The following is a 19761-nucleotide window of genomic DNA, read 5'->3' on the forward strand; positions in this document are numbered from 1 at the left end:
GACTCTGTATAAAAAAAAAAAAGAAAGAAATATTTTCGTGTTGAGTTTTTCTCAACACAATTCTCTTGAGTGTTTCTAGGACAGAATGACCACAATAATGAGGAGCTTAGAACTTACAGTAAACAAATAGTTAAAGGAACTAGAATGTTAGGTTGGAGAATTCGGGGGACTATACTAATCGTCATCAAACATTTAGAAGATGTCATCTGCTGAGAAAGGCCTTTTGGGAAGCTCCACTTGATAGAACTAAGTTACTAAACTTAATAAAAAGGCTTCAGTTCAATGTAAGACATTTTCTAATAATTATAGCCCCTTTTTCAGGACTACTGCCCTTGAAATGGTAATGTTTTTGTCACTAGATACGTTTAAACAGAAGCCAGATGGTCCCTTGGTAGCCATGGCCAGGAACAGATAGTGCACAAAAGAGGAAATATAAATAATTCATAAGCTTATGGAAAAATATTCAACTACACTGGTAGTAAGAGAAATGCAAATTCAAACTTTGATAAGATACCACTTTTTATTTATTAAACTGGTGAAGGTAAGAAAAATAATACTCAAGTTTGATGGAGATTTGATGAGTCTCTGTCTCCAATGTGGTGGGTGAGAATACAAATTTGTTCAGAATTTCCAAAAAGCAGTTTAACAACATGTATCCCAAACTTTAAAAATGTTTAAACCACACTCTATGGATATTTGGCCATATTAGAGAATTATTATTAATTATTAGATGTAATTAGGGTATCGTAGTTAAAGAAAAAATGAAAAGCGCTTTCATATTTTAGAACTATATATTAAAGTATTTACAGATAAAATAATGATGTCTAGAATTTGCTTCAAAATTATCCACTGGAGATTGGATGGACCTGCATGGAGTGTAGATGGAAAGTGACTGCTTGTACTGTATACTGATCACTTTTGATGTTGGGAAATAGGTACATTCTCTCCATTTTTTATGTGTGTACAAATTTCCATAAAATGCAAAGATAGCATTAATAAAATCCCACTTCACATTCTCTGACCTAAATAATTTTCCATTTAGGAACATATCCTGATGAAGTAATCTGAATGGCATACAAAGCTTTATGCACAGAGGTAATTTCGAGTGTCTCCAGGGTCACTGTTCTGCAGTGTAAGCCATTCCTGTGTAAACCATTCAGTGGCATCCCATTGCTGTCAGGATTAAAACCAGAAACTTAAACCAACTTGCAAGCCCCTCTGACCTCTGCTAACATCAGTTTGCCAGGTGTCCCAAAGCACTCTGTGACCCACAGCTTTGGCCTTCTTTTAGGAAATACCTTTCATGCCCTCCACCCTCCTTCTGGTCAGCTGCTACTCCTACTCAGAACCCAGGTCAATGCTGCTTCTTTAGGGAAGCATTTCTGTTTCCCCAGATAGAATAGGTCCTCCTACTACATGCTCTCAAGGTATCATATACATCCCTCTTGCAGCCCTTTTCTTAATTCTATTTAAGTAGCTAAATAGTTAATTATATAATTAGTTGCCCATTGACTCCCCATTCCCATCAGTGACTTCCACTCTCTTACAGCTGTGTCTTCCATAATTCCCATATATAGCAGGAATTTAATAAATATGGGTTGAACTAATTAACTAATAATAGTAATCTAAACACAATTCACCCAGCCAAACTTTGTGATTACTGAAGTGTCCTCCTTGGTCATATTTCTGAGTGTTAAAATGGGATGGAAGACATTTAGCTTTCCAAAGGCAATGGTACAATGCAATGCTTTAAGGAGGGGTGCCTCTTGTTCTTTTCTCCACCTTAGACTTTTGGTAGTAAATACATTTTAGAACTAGTGGGTGCTTCCTTTGCTTTATGAGAAACCACATCTCAAACTGTTATTGAATGGAAACCACCTTTATTCTATGGCTAGGACCACCTTGAACAGTGGAGCTGAACAGAGACAATAGAGAAAAACTCCAAGATGCCACTGTCTCATCAGGCAGTAAGTACCTGAGAGGGTGACATGGTTTGGCTCTGTGTCCCCAGCCAAATCTCATGTTGAATTGTAATCTCCAGTGTTGGGAGAGAGACCCGGTGGGAGGTGATTGGACCATAGGGGTGGATTTTCCCCCTTGTTGCTCTCATGAGAGTGAGTTCTCCTGAGAACTGGTTGTTTGAAAGTGCGCAGCACCTCCTCCCTCACTCTCTTTCTCCTGCCATCATGTGAAGAACAGGCCTTCTTTCCCTTTGCTTTCCACCATGATTGTAAGTTTCCTGAGACCTCCCCAGCCATGCTTCCTGTACAGCCTGCAAAACTGTGAGTCAATTAAACTTCTTTCTTCATAAATTACCTAGTTTCAGGTAGTTCTTTACAGCAGTGTGAGAATGAACTAACACAGAGGGTCCAGTGATTAGGAGTAAAAAAGGGAGAACTCCAAGTTGCACAGCGTGAATCTGGCTTTAATTCTATTAGCTCAGGAATATACATTCTAGGGACAGCTGCATTCTCTTGGCTTCTGGTCTAAGGTAATGATGTCAACAAACTGTAATCAAGGAGAAATGTTCCTGTTAATTAGGTAATGAATGGGACTTTGCCATGCTCTGTATTAAATTACTTTAATATCCAGAGCAAAAGAGGCTTATTTCTGCAAGCTTACTTTCAGAATCTAGACAATGGAAATAAGAAGCAATAGAAAAAATGCCTGTCCTCTAAACTTTACTGCAATTCTTGGTGGTTCACATGGGATGCTGGCTCATTTTTTAAGGAGCCCAACCCCTCGATCCAGGTTTGTCTGATTGTTTCTCACAATTAGATTCAGATTAAATATTTTTTGGTAGGAATTCTATATAGAAGATGGCAGAAAATACGTGATGTCATTTTGTAATCTACTCCTATCCCTCACCCCACTCCATGCACACTTTAAAATAAACAATACTCAAGCAACCCTGTAGGACTAAGTCTTTGAGAATCTGCACACTCTTCTTTCTTTATTTTCAGCTGAAGATTGTATTTAAGTCTGAATTTAGAGCCACTTCCTTGTGTTACTTATTCTCTGAGTTTCTCATATATATATATATATATATGATATGAATGTACATAAACATCCATATTTCTCTTTTGTTAGTATGTTTTTTACAAGGGACTCAGTTGAGAACCCAGAAGGGTAGAAGGGTACAAGAGTCTTCCTTCCCTACAAACCAGATGGTGGCTTTTTAGTCTTTTATATTCTGACCAGGCCAGACACTCAAAGGTTTTGTTTATTTCTGAATAAACAAAAATCTGGGCTCATCATTGAGTTGGCTTTTTCAATTAACTTCCATAAACTTTGGATTTAGACCTTGGACATGCTCACCATAAAGACCCCAAGGTACTTTCAAAGACCTTCCTAAACAGAGAGAGTATCATTTGTTATAAAGAATTGCCCAAGTGTTGCACATAGGGAAACATGATGCAAGGAAAGAAAAATACATAAACAAATAGACATTCTCAATACTGAGCAGCTTTCTTGTTTAGCAGAGTGATGTTATTGCTTTCATTCATTCATTCATTCATTCATTCATTCAAACAAGTGGTTATTGAGCCAAGCACTGTACCTGCGAACTAAACTAACAAACCATCATTTTCTTCCTACTATAACAAAAAGATTTGTCTCTTTTTTAAAAAGTAAATATTTGTGGCAGATTAAAAGATGTTTCCTCCTGAAAATGCATCCTTGCTATTTCTGCACTTATGGAGATAAGTACTTAGAAAATTACTCTTGAGAGGATAAGACAGGAAGTTGATGCTGGTTATCTGTTTTCCATGGGAAGCCAGTGCTTTCAATGTTTCTACTTGTGTGACTGGCATTTTTCTCCGTTTTCCATGTGTTACCATGTTTTTATGTAACCATAAACTTCTATTCATTTTGCTACCTGAGAAATGAAAATCCTGGCTCTTAAGAGCTCTGCTGTCGGTGAGGTTTCCAACCGCTCAGGTGCACCCATCCTGAGTGCTGTGGAGGAAAGGAAAGCTCCGGCATTCACGGGGGCAGCAGAGCAAGAGTCGGCTTGTTTTTTTATTTTTATTTTTATTTAAAATATCTTTAGCTTTATCTATATTGAACAACTGAAGGCTTGAAGATACCCTAGTTTAGTTACAAATTTACTTATTTTCTGAGCAAATTCTAGAAGCCGTAAGGAGAGAGAGTGTAACCACGTTACTCCCTGGAGTTCCATTTAGCCTCCCTGGGACCCCATGGGAAAGAGTCAATAGAGACAAAAGGAGAAGTAATAAGGGGCTGAGCTGAGCATGTCTGGAGAAATTTCAAGTATGTGTCCCCATCGGATAAAAAGGGGTGTCAGCATGAAAAGAGAAGAGTCAGTCTGGAGATCATTTATTTAAACTGTTATCTGATCTTTGAAGATATCTCATTCAACAAGTGTGCACAGAGGAGCCACATCGAGCCCCTGCACTGTGCCTGCTCCGGTGTACTGTGCTGAGGCATGTGCCCTGCTCTAACCGACACTTGCATTCCAGTAAAGGAGAGCCAGCCAGGGAGCAGTTTCTTTTTGTCTGGAAATTTCAAAAGTTGAAAAGAGGGAGAATAAATATTGTTCTAACCTCCAACTACTTACGTTTTTTTTTTTTTTTTTTTTTTTTTTTTTGGCAGGATCTCACTCTGTCACCCAGAGTGGAGTGCAGTGGCACAATCAAAGCAATCCTCCCACCTCAGCCTCCAAAGTAGTTGGAACTACAGGTGCACCCACCACACCCAGCTAATGTATTTTTGTTTTTTGTAGAGATGGAGTCTCCCTGTGTCACCAGGCTGGTCTTGAAGTCCTAGGCTCATGCAATCATCCCCCCTTGGCCTCGCACAGTGCTGCGATTAAGGCGTGAGCCACTTCGCCCAGCTGAATTATTAAATAGTACCGTTTTAACTCATTGAAAGAATTTAAACCAAACCACTAATCAAAAGCTGGCTACTATTTTTTTTTTTAATTTTTATTTTTTTGCATTTTAGGCAACTACAACTTGCCATGAGACTTCTAATGTTGGGTTCCTACATAAGAACAAATGCTTCCCCATCCATCAGCCATGAGAATCTCAGACTTATTTCTTCTCTTTTATGGACAGATGAAAGCAGCTCTCCTGTTTTATTTTTACTTTCCCATGCTCACCAACACCCAAGTTCCCTGGATATCTTTGAATATTTGGAAGTTTCTCATGCATGTGCTAACTTATTTGATCACATAGTATTTTTGTTGTTGTTGTTGTTAAGTGGGTAACTAATCAATATATCCAGGTCCCTTATCAGAAAAACTACCACTGAGCTGATGACCAGGAAATAAATAGTTAGGTTCTACATGTATTACTATATCATAACACTATAAAAGAATCAAAGTTAGACCTATACGTAGAATGGAACTTAAGAGGGCTGTTGGTTGTAGGGATTTTTAAAAGATGCTTGAAAAGCAGAATCACATTAAAAACAGCACATCATAGCATGAGGGGATCCTCTCTGCAATGGCATTGCATCAAATCAAACCAAGAATGGCATCACTCACAGGGCACTTGCCATGTGTCAAGCCTAGCACTAAACACTGTCTAGGCATCCTTTCTGTGAACTCACAAAAATCCTGCTTAGCATTCCCATTTCACACAGGAAGAAACTGAAACTCAGAGAGGAAGCACGGCCCATGGATACATTGATGTTGGTAAATGGGGAGTAAGGACTTTCTGGCTCTAAAGCCTGTAGCCACTCCTAGTCACTATGAAATGCTGGGGTTATTTTCATTTTCATTCATTGAAGGAATTAGACTTTTTACAGAAAAGCAGTACAGCTCATCCTTGCCCACTTCTCAACCCTGGGTATGAAGAAACTTACTTTTTATTGGCATTAGTGAAATGCCACACAGCAATAATAGTTGAAAATCTTTATTTCAAGTAAAAATTAAGTAAAAGAATACCTGAAGTAAATAAGCATGATAATGATGAGGATGATAATAATGCCTACTGGTACTTAAAACATATAGTCAACAAAGAAAAACATACACAGGTATTTGTAAATAGTGTATTCATCACATTACAATAGCTACAATAAGATATTTAGATTTTGGCTATGCCTGGAAAATTTTTCTATTAAAAACATGTGATCAAGATGGCAAGTTTTAATGTTTTTGCTGTTAAAAAGTTATTTCACATTAATAAAAGCATAATTATCTTAATAGAAGGGCAAAGGACATGAACATTGTAAAGCAGAAATAATACATAGCTAATATACCCATGAAAATGGCTAACCTTGAAGATAATCAAATAAATGCAAATTAAAATCTACAATTCTACACCCTATTTTCCCTGTCAAATTGGCAATGATGGAAAAAAATGGTAACAGCTTGTGAGAGTGTGGTGAAGTGAGACTGATATATTTCTGGTGGGAAAGAAATGGTTATGCTTTTTCTAGAGAGTAATCTGAAAACATGTTTTGCTAGCCCTAAAAAAGTAGCATCTACGTAAGGGATCATTAGACACTGAGATATGATTTTAAAATAATATTTAACAACATGATAAAACATAATACTAAGTAAAAAATTTACGTTGCAAAATGATGATCAGTTGTATAATGAAAACACTTTACATAAATACGTGGAAAACAGATTAGAAGTAGAGACCGAAAATGTTAGAGGGATTGTCCACAGGTGATGGGATGATAATTCCTAAGGTCTGGCTTTCTCTCTCTCCCAGGCTCCAGTTTTCCCAGCCTGACTGCACCTTTAACATCCTGATCTAAGGAACCGTTGCTTTTCCACCCTCTTTTTCCTCCATCTGTCAGTAGGCATAAGTAGTCCCAACTTGAAAAACTTCACTACAAAGCCCCTCTGGTCATGGTTTTATGTCCTTTTTGCCCTTGAGTCTCAAATTTGTTCTTAAATAAGTTTCCTATTTAAAAACTTTATAATCAATACATGGTTACTTTTTAAAGTTGAAATTACATGTTTTAAAAAAGATATTGCATGTTCTTTTTAGTTTCCTTAGCTTGTCTGCCTCCAGGTGAAGTTAGGACCACAGTTTATCTCCTCACATCCACCACAGGCTACATAAGGGAAACCTTGCTTTCCACAAATTGCCCCTTCTCCAGCCCTGCCCCTTCTCTATCAAAACAATGGTTCCTAAGGCGAAAGGCATCCTTTCAGCCTCAGGGAGAATAAAAGAAGTCAGGAAGTTAAGTAATAATCATATTACTTAGAGATGAGTGCAGTTAACAAATATACAACTTACATTATAAGATTATTCTGTTACAGCTGAGCCCCTTGGAAAACTGGTATTCAGTCACTGTCTCCTGAAGATTCTCTGCTTAACCCAACCTTAATCAAACTCCTGAAGCTTCTAGGCCCATCTGTGTACTTCCATGTAAAACCCAGTTTTAGCAAAGAGCCCTGCTAAGTCAGTTTAGCAAGGCCCGCTCCCCCGCAACTCCCCTGCACCGCCCAATATCTGATCACCCTTGATATCTGATGGGTTCCTCATTCTCCACCATCCCCCAGGTGATGTTTGGTCACTCTGGCTTAACTTCTGCAAAAATCCTTTTAAGTTGGTTTAGTCAGAATCCCCCTGATGTTTCTTCTTAGTAATTTCCCATCCACTGACCCCGACCCTGTTCTTTGGCTATAAATTCCCACTTGCCCATGCTGTACTTGGAGTTGAGACCAATGTCTCTCCCTCCCTGCGAGACTCAAAATGGTCCTGAATAAAGTCTTCCCTACTATCTTTAATAAGTATCATTGAGTTACTTTTTATTTAACAATCCCTTTCCTCATCTCTTCACTCCTTAATCTTCAGAGACTGGGCTTCTCCCCACACCTTCCTGGGGAAGATAAAAAATTACACCCTGGGCCTGGTACGGTGGCTCATGCCTACAATCCCAGCACTTTGGGAGGCTAAAGTGGATGAATCACATGAGGTCAGGAGTTCAAGGCCGGCCTGACCGAGATAGCCAGCCCCATCTCTCTACTAAAAATACAAAAATTAGCCAGACATGGTGGCACATGCCTGTAATCCCAGCTATTCGGGAGGCTAAGGCATGAGGATCACTTGAGCCCAGAAAGTGAAGGTTACAGTGAGCCAAGATCGTGCCACAGAACTCCAGCCTGGGTGACAGAACAGGAATCTGTCTCAAAAAAAAAAAAAAAAAAAAAAAAATTACACCCTGTCACCAAAGTCAGTGGATAATTCATTTTACTGGAATTCTCTGATGAGTTTAAATTCACTCTTTCTGGCAAATCAGCTTGGTTAGTTTATAAGACACTTCTCTCCTGGTTCTCCTTGAATCTCTATGAACCTTAAGGCCTTTCATCCTCTGCCTGTTCCTTTTCCAACAGAAACAAAGCTCCATCATTGGCTCAATACTCCCCTCTCTCTGCAGGCTCCCTTGGGCAATCTGAAACAAATTTTTGCTTTCAACATTATCTTCAGCCCTAACCTGTAATTTGACTCAGGTAATACTACCTAAGGGTATACCGAGTAAAGCATAGTTTAAAAAGCTAAAGCCTTCGGGATAAGATGTGCCTAGGTTTAAAACCCAAATCTGCCCTTTAATAGCTATCTAAATAATGAAAAACTATTTAATGTCTCTAGAGTTCAGTTTCGTTGTTTGCAAAGTGAGTACAATAATAGTACTGTAATTTCCTCAGAAGAATGGTACATGAATTAAATTCAATAGTGCATTTAAGGTAAATGCTCAACAGATTTAGTCACCATTATTCTGATGCTCCAAAGGCGTTTTAAACTTAATATCTCTAAAAATGAAGTCAGTTAATTATGTTGCTGCTTTCCAGTTACCTAAGCCAGAGATCTGGAAGTCATTCTTCCCACAATAAGAATGACATACAGATTCCTGGGCCCTGCCTCAGACTTATTAAATTAGAATATCCAGGGAAGGCATTGGGAATTCTGTAGGTCTACAAGCCTTCCAGATGATTCTTGGCAGAGAAGGTTGGGAAACTTCTTTGTACTCCTGCCTTTGCTTCCCCACCAATTGTTAGACCAATTTTATCTACAGATTATTTCTGGAATCCACCCCATCCTCTCCATCCCTACCACTACTTTCCTAATCCATCCTAGACTAAGTCTAGGCTTAACCTTAATCAGGATGTTGATGGGTGCGACTGGAAGTGGTATCCAGGAGTTTCTTTGTTTCGTCTGTCTGTCTCTGCCGCTTTATCTTTCATCTCTCTCTTTTGCTCCTTCTTTCTCCTTATTACTTTTCTCACAGCCACCTTACCCATAAATAAGCATTCTTAGGGCCTGGGATAGGTACCCCTACCTAGCTGTTGCCACTCTTCCTTCCTGAATTTGGACCCAGCCCCTGAACTCTACAGTTTACCAACAAGGATCTTGCAAAGTGAGGATGGATGTGCTGGTATCAGACCAACTCCCCGCTGAATTCCAAGTGTGTAACTGCCCCTAGATTCGGAACAGCTTGCTCAGAGCTGCCTGCCTATTTTGGACAACTACAGATCCAGCCCAGACCCTGGGTCACCTTCAAGATCCGTCTCCAAAGCTTTGTGACCTCCTCTCCTCCCTACCAACTGGTGGATCCAAATTCCTCCCCATCATGGGGAAAATGCTTTAGATACACTTTAGTGAAAAAAATAAGGATACAAAATTATATAAAGTAAGATCACTGTTGAGAAAAGAAAATATTGTATCTATGCATATAAAAATATTAAATACAATTTAAAAATGTCCCATTCCCTTCAGTGATATATCAATGCGTTAAGTAGTTATCTATGAGTGGTGAGGTTTCACAAGTTTGATATATTATACATTTATATGTTTTATAGTTTCAAGTAGTACATGAGTAATACATGAGCTGGGATGACCAACTGAAATGTCATCTGGGTTTTCTCCCTTCATTTGTCCCTTGTCTCCCATGCCTCATAATCATTTCTAGTTCAGAACCAGGCTTTGTAATTCCTGCCTTGGGAATTTTGGACAAAGATGTCCACCTTTCACAACTGATAACACCCAAAAAGATACAACTGTGTTAGGTCAGGGTATTAGTCTGCGTGCGCTGTCATAACAGAATACTGCAGATTGGGTGGCTTAAATAATTGGAACTTATTTTCTCACAGTTCTGGAGGCTGGAAAATCAAGATCAAGGTACCAGGGGAGGGTTGGTTTCTCCTGAGGCCTTTCCTCCTGGCTTGTAGACATCACCTTCTCACTGTGTTCTCACATGGCCTTCCCTCATGTGGAAAGAGAGGAATCTCTGGTATCGCTTCCTCTTCCTACTTTTTTTTTTTTTTTTTGACAGAGTTTTGCTTTTGTTCCCCAGGCTGGAGCGCAGTGGTGCGATCTTGGCTCACTGCAACCTCGGCTCCCCAGGTTCAAGCGATTCTCCTGCCTCAGCCTCCTGAACTGAGCTGGGATTACAGGCATGCGCCACCACGTGCGGCTAATTTTGTATTTAGTAGAGACAGGGTTTCTCCATGTTGGTCAGGTTGGTCTCGAACTCCGGACCTCAGGTGATCCACCTGCCTCAGCCTCCCAAAGTGCTGGGATTACAGGCGTGAGCCACTGCGCCCTGCCTCTCTTCTTGTTTTATTTTAGTTTTTATCTTTTGTAGAAAGAGTCTCCCTATGTTGCCCAGGCTGGTCTCAAACTCCTGGCCTCAAGCCATTCTCCCACCTCAGCCTCCCAAGGGCTGGGATTACAGACATGAGCCACCTCGCCTGGCCTCTTCTTTCTTCTTAAGGACACTAGTCCTATGGGGTTAAGTCCCCACCTTATGACCTCATTTAACCTTAATGCCTCTGTAATAACCCCTATCTCCAATTACAGTCATATTGGGGGTTGGGGCTTCAACAAGGAATTTGGTGGGGGACATAATTCAGTCTATAAATGTCAGTGGTTCTCAAACTTCAGTGTGCATCAGGATTACACGGAAGGCTTGTTAAAACACAGATTGCTGGTTTTTTGTTTTTGTTTTTGTTTTTAATGGGGAAGGAGAGGAATATACAAATACATAATTCCATGTATATCTAGAAAGGTAGTAAAAACCTCTTAACATTGCTCACCATTAGGGAATGGCCAGAAATGGCAGGGGTATATGACTCAGGTTTTTCCCACATACTGTTTTATATGTAAATATGTAGCATGTTTATATATCACTGAAAAAATATAAAATTATCTCATCTATCTATCTACCTATCTCTATTGAACCTTTAATAGAAACACTGACTACAGCCAATTTTGTCATTTAAGCTAGTCGTATTTGTTTTTAACCTTTTCCCAGAAACTGGGTCTGTATTTTGGCAAGTAACAGTTTGCAAAACTGCTAAACTTGTGTAAAGGTGGACATCTCTGTGAAAAGAGAAGAGCTCATAGTATGTAGTCACGAACTGAAGCAATGAACACACGCTACACTTTCGTGTAAGTCTTCGAGTGTCTGAAACATGATAGCTTATGATCCTTTGCCTGTGAATCGGTCTCATGGGACATGATAAGACCACAAACCATTTGAAAACTTTGCATTTCCTTCACAGTGAGAAAGCATTGCTAAGAAAAACAGATTCATAACTCTTAATGACTTCTTAAATGACAAGATTCACTATGAACTCAAAATCACGGAGTAAAAACCTGCTTTTTGGTTTCTCCTACCTTTTATAGCTTCCTGAAGTATAACTGACATACAATAACCTGCAGTATTTAAAAAATACACCTTGATAAATTTTGACACATGGAACCAACAACACAATCAAAACAGCAAACATTTCATTACCTCCCAAAGTCTCCTTGTATTCCTTTGTCATCCTTCTTTCCCATTCCTCCCTGTAGGCAACTATGTATTTGCTTTCTGTTGCCATACATTTGTTTGCATTTTCTAGAATTTTATAGAAATGATTCACACAGTATGTACAGTTTTTTGGATCTGGCTTCTTCTTCTTCTTTTTCTTTTTCTTTTTTTTCTTTTTGAGATGGAATCTTGCTCTGTCACCGAGGCTGGAGTGCAGTGGCGTGATCTCAGCTCACTGCAACCTCCACCTCCGGGATTCAAGCATTCTCCTGCCTCAGCCTCCCAAGTAGCTGGGATTACAGGCACACGCCACAACGCCCGGCTAATTTTTGTATTTTTAGTAGAGACAGGGTTTCACCATGTTGGTAAGGCTAGTCTTAAACTCCTGACATCGTGATCCGCCCACCTTGGCCTCCCAAAATGCTGGGATTACAGGTGTGAACCACCACGCCCGGCCTGAGTCTGGCTTCTTTAACTCACTCAAGTTAAAGGAGTGTGCTATTCATCCATGTGGTGTGTATCCAGAGTCCATTCATCTTTGTTGCTGGATAAAAGTCCCTCATATGGTAAATCACAATTTGTTTATTCATTCAACTGTTGATGGGCATTGGTTTGTTTCTGATGAACCACCAGTATCATGTTTTTCCCTCACAATCATCTCATTTCTCCCCATTTTACAGATGAAGAAATAAAAAGACTCTCAGAAGACAAGTAACTTGTCTAAGGTACAAAGACAGTACTTGGAATAGAGCCTTAAATTATTACAATGTTTGAGCTGAAAGGAACACTAAGGCATCTCTCTCTTCTCTTTCTCTTTTTCTTTCTGGCCTTCTTTTTCAACTGCTTGGTGTTGAGATTTGATTTGTGATCAACAAGAATTATTAAGTATTTATCTTTATTCAGGGTAAAGTCAGCAGGTTCTTCTTTGTCAGCTAAATGCTGATACCCTTTTATTTAAATTCATTCCTAATATGCTCCTACCATAGGAAAATATTCTGGAATGTTCTATCAGCCAAGGTGACCTTCTCTCCCACAGGAGCAGGAGTGTGTTGGAGCTTGCTTGTGCAGGCTTTTAAGGGCTGCTTGTTAGATTTTTAAAAGCTAAACACAGTTATTATGCAATTTAAATAATATACACTTTCAATTAAATATATGATATTAAAAACAAAGTTGAAAACATTCTAAAAACTCATTGTTTTTGAATTATTTTACTACATTTTACTAACACCTAGGCTTTTAAAGTTATTTTGTTTCTTCTTAATTCTACTTTCAGTGATGTAACATTGGTAGCTCAAAATCAGCCTTGGTGGGACTATTTACGTGATGGAAATTGGCAAAAGACAAAACTCAAAGTGAAATTTATTTTTTTTTGATTGACTAGACTTAAGAACATGATAGTGAAAATGGTAATAATTTAAAATCTGTAATCTCCAACTATTACATTGTGACTAGCATAAAAACCAAGAATTTTTTTTTTTTTTTTGGGTATTTGGGAACCATTCAACAATTTAGCAAATAAACTGCTCACATCACTGATGAATGAGGTTCTGATATATATCTTCCTCGTTTTACTTTCATCTTATTCATTAACATAAACAAAAATACCAACCAATATTCAAAGCGAAACTACTTAGGGAGCCAGCTGTTAAACATTTACCAGCAAACCACCGCCTCTGAAATTAAACCCTATGCAAAAACCAAAACCAAACCAAACCTAGCCTACAAGACTAGTTTCTGTTTAGATCTCATAGGAAGTCAAAGCCTCTAAGAGAAAAACCAAGAGCACAGTGAAATCAGAGCTTCCAATAGAAAATATTTAAAGTTTGTTATAATTTAAAAACTGGATAATATAATAAAATGACTCACAAAGGTATACAATAAAATTCTCTCTTACCAGTATCCCTCCGCCATGTAGTTCTCCTCCTCAGGGGCAATGTCTATTACCAGTTGTTGAGTTTTCTTTAAGAGACGGTCTATATATAAACAAGTAATATAATCTATTCTTCTTCTGCCACATCATTTGGTATACATATATACAATATTAAAATACACTATTTTGTACTTTTCTCTCCCCCCATTTAATATATCATAAAGCTCTATTCACATCAGTGTCATGGCTGCATAATATAATAGCATATGGATGTAGCATCATTTATTTATCTATTACTTAGCTACAATGCAGAGACATTTTAATGGTTTCCAACAGTACTTAATTTTAACCCATGTAAGTTAGTATCCATATATCTGCTTTTACCTGGTTATGATTTGTTGTGTCTCTCCTCATTAAGTTATAGAAAGTGAGTCAATTCATGCAAACATCAGCACACATTTACCGAACACCTACTAGGTGACTTGCACTGTGAGGGATGCAAAAATAAAATTTTAAAACATGATTGGTCTTAACACTCTTGTCACTTAGCTTGAAATTTAAAAAATAAGAGTATAATAATGATCCAGATAGCAGCCTAGCAACTGTCAACTGTCACAAGACTTCACCTTTAATTCACTTTTGAGCTTGGATTAGTCATTTAATTCTTGTAAACTTTTGTTTGCACATCTTTAAAATGAAGATGGCTATTCCTGCCTTGACCACCTCTTTGGGTTGTTTTGAGGATCAGAGTGGACCATGTTTGCAAACACTAAAAGACCACACATATCTATGGATACATGACCTCTCCTGCCTCATCTTGTCCACATTGTGTCCAGTTATGTTGAACTTACATATGTCCGCACCCTCCACATGTAGGCCTCTGCATGTGCAGTGTGCCTCTCCTAGAATGCACAATCACAATAGCCCCCCTTTCCAGTCACACCAATTCCTACCCTTCTTCAGCTTCCAGATTCCCTGACCTCCCAAGTTTAGATCAGGTGCCCTTCCTATACACTTCCTGAGAGTCCCCATCAGGACACTGCCATTGCTATGTCATGGAAGGGGAAACTGTTTATGTCTTGTTTACAGCTGTATCCTAAGCTCTCAATAAATGTTCAGTAAATGAGTAAATGAATCAATTGCCTTTAATGAAATGGAGCAGGGGACAACATTGAGTGTACTAGGGCCAGGAAGACCTTTATCTACATTCTCTTCTTTGATCTTCACTATACTCTGTGTGATAAAAATTATTATTTGCATTTTGTAAACTCAGGGGGTTAAGTGATGTTGGAACCCAATGCTGGCAGACCCAAAGGACTTTCTCCATAATTTCACTCTGTCCCTGCAGATTATAATATCACTCTATCCCCAAATGCAATGGCAAACAGTGATTGATAATTACTATGGCCAACCACAGGGTTATTTGTGTCACTCATTCAGTCCTCCCAAACCACATGAAGTGGATGACGTCACCATTTGCAGATAAGGAAATGAGAATGCCTAAAGGTGAAGTGACTTGTCAAAAAGTGCTGTAAATTCTCCAAAATGAAAAATCATTGTGAACTGGAGTGGACTGAGAAGACTCCATAGCAGAAGAAAGATTGGAGTTGATACTTGAAGAAAGGGTAGTGTTTAGATTCTAGAAGCAAAGTTGTTGGAGGGGTTTCCAGTTGGGGACAGAGAAAAGGGCACGAGTATTTGAGAAACAGAGGACCAGGTGACAAGAGAGAAAGATCATGTCTAAGAGTTAAGGAAACATAAGATGCAGAGGTTGATTGGTTTATATTATGAAAAGCCTAGAAAAATTGTATCTCAGAAGTTGTATTTTAAGGGAAATGGGAATAATTTTATGGAAATGATGAAGGGTGTATTTGAGTTTCCTTTCCTTTAAAATGGGAATTATATGTGATGTATCTAATTTTCTTGTGGATTTAGCTTTAGCTAAAATGTTTGATTTTTTTCCTTAATAGGAATTATAACCGATCTTATCCCAGAGTTTCCAATTCTGAGAGACAGAAACCATGAGAAATGGAAAGTGCTAAGAACCCTTGAACTCCGCTCTTTCAGGGTGGAGCAGGACATGCCATTCCATTCAGTGAAAGACCTTCTGACTTTTTGTAGTTGAGAAAACATTGGAGTCATATGTGATTTGCGTAGCAAGACCTTTGAAGTCAAATGGCTTCTGAGCAAAATTGTGAATTTCCCCTTCCCCTCCTCAATCGCTTTCAAACTAAACTCAAAAACCATCCGCAAAGATCAACTTCCCATGGTTTTTTTTTCCCCCTATATTTGGCCCTCATGCTCTTTCTTTTTGGCCCAAGTTTTCAAAGCAGGGTTTTCGAGGGACTCTTGCCTGTTTTTCATTGGCCTACTTCCTCCCATTCTCCTTGCCTTCCACTGAAGCACCCACACAGGAAGGGCAAACCTGTCTAATACCTGCTCTTCAGTTGATGAGGTGCTCAGTGTTGTGTGACCTACATAAATTGTAGATTAAGAATCAAGTCTAGGGGAGCATGAGATGAGTATTTATGCACCTCTTCTCATGACAGAGCTGTGCACCAACGAAAACTTTCGTCAGCAAATGTTTTAAATGCAGATGACCTCAGCACAGGTAGGAGCTGAGCATTTGTGCTCCTGAGGCTTAATTTCTTTAGAGGGGCTTCCAGCTGGCTTGGGCACCCAGAAATTTCAGGCCCTGTGCCTTAGCTTTGTTTCTTCAAGGTGACACTGCCCTAACTAAGGTGACTATATAGTTTATCATACAGACCAGGACGTGTCTAAAAATAAAAGGGATTGTGAAAAATAATTAAAACTATATAGTTTTAAAAATATTTGTTGAATGAAAAATTATTTTCATTATTATTGAACTTATAAGATATAATAGTTCTATTCGAAAACTATTTTTAAAAATAAAATTGCTTCCAAAAATAAAAACAACATGTTCATATTTACTAAGGAAAAATTTAAAAAGACTTATTCATATTGATCCTTTGAAACTTAATAACACAAGAATAATTATTCTTGGTATACAGTAACATACTTCACTATATTTCCTAGATATACCCTGTCTCTAACACCATATCACAGTATATGTTTTTTCTGAAGACTGTATATATTCTTTTTCAATAAGGTCTTTTTATTTTTAATTTTTCATAAAATTATGTGAAATAGCCTTCAAATTTATATCTTCTAATTAATTAATTTGAAACCATTAGCACCTTTTTTTTCCTGTAGTTTTATATCAAATTTTTAAAATTTACAACTGGGAGCAGTGGTTCATGCCTGTAATCTCAGCACTTTGGAAGGTCAAGGCAGGAGGACCGTTGAGGTCAGGAGTTCAAGACCAGCCTGGCCGACATGATGAACGCCTGTCTCTACTAAAAATACAAAAAATTAGCTGGGTATGGTAGGGAGTGCCTGTAATCTCAGTTACTCAGGAGGTTGAGGCAGAACTGCTTGAACTTGGGAGACAGAGGCTGCAGTGAGCCAAGATGGTGCCATTGCACTCCAGCCTGGGTGACAGAGTGAGACTCCATCTCAATAATAGTAATAATAATAATAAAATGTAAGGTCTGCATAATACTTGGTAAGTGCAGAGAAAATTATAAGCAGAAGAGTTTTAACCCTAATTTTATTTTTTTGTATTGAAATATATATAAATATTTAAGTCTAAATGTTTTTATAAATACCTTCATTTTTGCATCTTTTGACTATCAGTTTGGTACCTTTGACAAACATTTTTAAAAAGGCAAAAATTATTTAAAAGTTGCCTATAATATGATTCTTTGAGTGTTTGAACAAATATAGATACTGCAAAAATACAGGTCCTTTCCATTTCATTTTATTCTAATATAGAATACAAACTTATGCAACTAAAAATGAGAGGTCTAGCAAACATTTTTTATATAAGTTAAAATAACCCAGGAGCACAGTCATGAAGCTTTAAAACTAAATCTTATAAACCATTTAAACTCTCATTTCTTGTTTTGTTCAGTTCCTGCCATGCTTTTGTATGGCTTAATTTTAATATCTTCTTGTTTATAAGCTTTGCCTTCAATAATTTCAGTTTGCCAAAATTTAAAAGCTGAAGTTTTGGGGTGCTCTACTCATTTGATACCTTGATTAAAGATTTCCAGCTGATTTTGAATGAAATGCAACCAAAATTTACAGGACACATTTAAAATGTCAGTGGCAATATAGGATACTTATGTTGTGTTACAAATTTGTTCTTCAAAGACTCAAATGTTTCTGAAATCTAATTAATGATGAACAGCAAAGAGTGGATTCACATGTTGCTATACCCAAGTATTTTCTTTCTTCAATATCAGTATCACCATGAAAATTATGTAGTTCAGTTATTTTATCTGTGTATATGTAAAAATATTTGTGAGTTTTGGCAATACAGCTTCTATGTCAATTGGCAAAATATCATAGCTTGTTTAACCCAATTATGAGTCATGTGCATGGCAATCAATTCCAAGTACATTTTTGCTCTGCAAGCTTAATTTAGTAGAAGCATTATTTTTTCCACAATGCTGTACATCGCCAGAATTTGTAAGCATATTATGGATGCAAAAACAAATCATTTAATCCTCAATGCTGTACTCTGTAATCAAATTTACAATAGCATTCGCAATAATTTCAGATGTTTCACTTTCAACAAAAGAAAATCCTGAAAGTTTTACTTTGATTCCATGAATTGGATGAGAGCCTTCAACTGTCATCAGAGTTAACTAGATTTTTACTTGAATCACCAGATGACATTGATATAAAATTGAGGCCTGCAGTTGTTTGGCAAGTTCTTCTTATGCTAATTATCCACTATCATTATACGCTATCACTTTACAAGTGTATGTACACGAGGAAATGGGATTTAAAAAGAAGAAAATTAAAATAGATAAAGGATCATTTAACCTAAATGAAAAGTTATGATTTAAAAGAGGTTGTATAAATGCACCTTCTGAAGCTGCACCTGCTCAACTGATGTCATATTCAATATGAATCTTCTTAAATGTACTATTAACTTTCGAAGTAGACCCTGATGATTTTTCAGCAGATTTGTGTTTCCTTGTTTTCAAGTGGTCCATGATATCACAATGGGTCCCACAGTGGATGGCAAATGTCTACATTTTATGCAAGTTTCACTTTAATCATTTATTTTCTTGAGAAATGGCAATTTTGTACTTGATTTTGTACTAAACTCATGTTTTCATTTCCTTGAGGTCATTGCTATTGAAAGAGTTTATTGTAAAATAAAAAAACATTGCCCAAAAACAAAATAGTCATGGATTTATTTGGATTTATGCCATTCAATTCAATAACTGGCAAAACAATTGCAGCATTCAGACTACACAGTAAGTTCTGTGGCAGGACTGCTTGTCTTCTGCCTTCTGTACATATTTTATATGTACCTAACCAATAATTTCCCACTAACTTAGTGACTTGCTGACTTTGTGCATTTATAGAGAGTGGCACAAGCTGATAGACTGTCTGGCAGGACAAGCAGCATAGAATATTTCTTTTACCACCACCTGAGACCAGGAGTTATCTGTCCCTAACTGCTCATGACTGAGTACAGGCATACCTTGTTTCATTGTGCTTTACTTTACTGAGCTGTGTATTATGATTTTTACAAATTAAAGGTTTGTGGCAACCCTGCATTGGTCTATTGCTGCCTTTTTTCCAACAGCACGTGTTCACATCATGTCTTTGCGCCACGTTTCAGTAATTCTAACTTTTTCCTTATTAGTAGTATTTCAAACTTTTTCCTTATTATTGTATCTGTCATGGTGATCTGTGATCAGTGATCTTTGAGGTTCCTATTGTAATTGTTTTGAGGTGCCATAAACCATGCCCATATAAGACATTGAACTTAATAAATGCTATGTGTTTTCTGACAGCTCCACCAACCAGCCTTTCCCCATCTCTCTCCTTTTCCTTGGGCCACCCTATTTTCTGGGACACAACAATATTGAAACTGGACCAGTTAATAACCCTACAATGACTTCTAAATGTTTAAGTGAAAGGAAGAGTCGCACATCTCACTTTAAATCAAAAGCTAGAAATTAAGCTTAGTGAGGAAGGCATGTGGAAAGCCAAGACAGGCCAGAAACTAGGCCTCTTGAGCCAAAAACTTAGCCACATTGTGAATG

This window comes from Theropithecus gelada, chromosome 2 (genome assembly GCF_003255815.1).
Source record: "Theropithecus gelada isolate Dixy chromosome 2, Tgel_1.0, whole genome shotgun sequence".
Lineage (NCBI taxonomy): Eukaryota > Metazoa > Chordata > Mammalia > Primates > Cercopithecidae > Theropithecus > Theropithecus gelada.